Source organism: Manacus vitellinus, unplaced genomic scaffold, assembly GCF_001715985.3.
Source record: "Manacus vitellinus isolate BGI_N305 unplaced genomic scaffold, ASM171598v3 scaffold_63_pilon, whole genome shotgun sequence".
Taxonomy (NCBI): Eukaryota; Metazoa; Chordata; class Aves; order Passeriformes; family Pipridae; genus Manacus; species Manacus vitellinus.
The window spans coordinates 248806-251173 of record NW_021940711.1 but is presented as its reverse complement, the minus strand read 5'-3'; positions in this window follow the sequence as shown (position 1 = coordinate 251173).

The following is a 2368-nucleotide window of genomic DNA, read 5'->3' as shown; positions in this document are numbered from 1 at the left end:
TCCGTCTGTCCATGTATCTGTCTGTCCGTCTGTCCGTGTTTCTGTGTGTCCATCCATCCATACGTCCATCTGTCCCTGTGTCCCTCTGTCCATCCGTGTTTCTGTCTATCTGTACATGTGTCCGTCCCTCTGTCCGTTTGTCTGTTCATCCGTTTGTCTGTGTGTCCGTCTGTTTCTCTGTCCAGTCCATGTGTCCATCTGTCTCTCTGTTTCTCCGTCTGTGTGTCTGTCCCTGTGTCTGTCTCCGTGTGTCCCTCTGGTTGTCTGTCCGTCTGTCTGTCCGTGTGTCCATCTCTCTGTCCATCTGTACGTGTGTCTGTCTGTCAGTTTGTTCATCCATCTGTTTGTGTGTCCCTCTGTTTCTCCATCTGTCCCTTTGTCTATCTGTCTGTTCCTGTGTCTGTCGGTCCGTCCATGTTTCTGTCAGTCTGTCCATTTGTCTGTTTGTCTGCCCGTGTGTCCATCTGTCCATGTTTCTGTCTGTCTGTCACTTCATTTGTCCATCTGTCTGTGTGTCCACCCATCTGTATGTCCATCCATCTGTCTGTCTGTCCGTCCATCTGTCAGTGTGTCTCCTTGTCCCTGTTTCCATCTGTCTGGCCATGTTTCCGTCCGTCTGTCTGCATATCCATCCATTTGTCTATGTGTCTGTCTGTCTGTCCAAGCCTCCATCTGTCTGTCCATTTGTCCATCTGTGTTTGTCTGTCTGTCCCTGTGTCTGTCAGTTGTGTGTCCATCCGTCAGTGTGTCAGTTTGTCTGTCTCTGTATCTGTCTGCATGTCCATCTGTCTTGTCTGTCCCTGTTTCCATCCGTCTGTCCATGTGTCCGTCTGTCTGTCCCTCTGTCCATCTGTCTGTCTGTCCATGTTTCTGTCAGTCTGTCCCTCTGTGCCTGTGTCCCTCTGTCCGTCCATTTGTCCATCTGTCTGTTGGTCTGTCTGTTTGTCTGTCTGTCCCTGTGTCTGTCTGTCCGTGTGTCCAGCTGTCAGTCTGCCTATCTGTTCCTAAATCCATCTGTGTGTCCATCTCTCTGTGTCCATCTGTCTGTCCATCTGTGTGTCCGTCCCTGTGTCTGTCTGTCCATGTGTCCATCTCTCCATATTTCCATCTGTCTGTCCCTGTGTCCGTCTCTCTGTGTTTCCAACTATCCATCTGTCCTCGCGTCCCTCTGTCTGTCAACCCATTTGTCTGTCCATCTGTCAGTGTGTCTGTTTGTCTGTCTGTCCATGTCTCCATCCCTGTGTTCATCTGTCTGTCCATGCGCCCAGTTATGTCTGTGTGTCCGTCTGTCCGTCCAAGTCTCCATCTGTCTGCCCCTGTGTCCATCTGTCTGTCCATTTGTCCATCTGTCTGTGCCTCTGTCTACAGTCTGTCCCTGTGTCCAGCTGTCTGTCTGTGTTTCTGTCTGTCCATGTGTCCATCTGTCAGTCCATTTGTCTGTCTGTCTGTCCGTGTCTGTCTGTTTTTCCATCTGCCTGCCTGTCCCCATGTCCATCTGTGTCCGTCTCTCTGTGTCCAGCTGTCTGTCCATCTGTGTGTCCATCCGTCCATTCCTATGTCTGTCTGTGTTTCCATCTGTCCATTTGTCCGTGTCCCTCTGTCTGTCAGTCCGTTTGTCTGTTCATCTGTCTGTTTCTCTGTATGTCTGTCTGTCCCTGTGTCCATCTCTCTGTCCTTGTGTCTGTCTCTCTGTTCATCTGTCTGTGTGCCTGTTTCCATCCGTCTGTCCATGTGTCTGTCTGTCTCTGTGTCCATCTGTCCATCCCTGTGTCCCTCTGTCCGTCAATCCATTTGTCTGTCTGTCCGTCCCTGTCCCTCTGTCCGTCAATCCATCTGTCTGTCTGTCTTCCCGTATGTCTGTCCATGTTTCCGTCTGTCCGTCAGTCCATTAGTCTGCCTGTCCATCTGTCTGTTCATCCATCCATCTGTGTGTCCAGCTGTCTGGCCGTGTTTCCATCTGTCAGTCTGTCTGTCCCTGTGTCCACCTGTCTGGCAATCCATTTATCTGTCTGTCCCTGTGTCTGTCTGTCTGTCCATGTGTCTGTCCCTGTGTCTGTTTTTCTGTCTGTCTATCTGTCTGTCCTTGTGTCTGTCTGTCCATCTCTGCGTCCATCCCTCTGTCAGTGTGTCCATCTGTCTGTCCATGTCTCTGTCCCTGTGTCTTTCTGTCTGTCCATCTGTTTGTGTGTTTATGTGTCCATCCACCTATCAGCATGTCCATTTGTCTGTGTGTCTGTCCGTGTGTCCGGTGTGTGTCCATCTGTCCCCAGGTCCATTTGTGTGTCTGTCTCTGTCTGTGTGTCCCTGTCTCTGTGCCCACATCCCGGTGCCCGCACTCCCTCACCTGTGCCGGCTGTCCCGGTGTCCC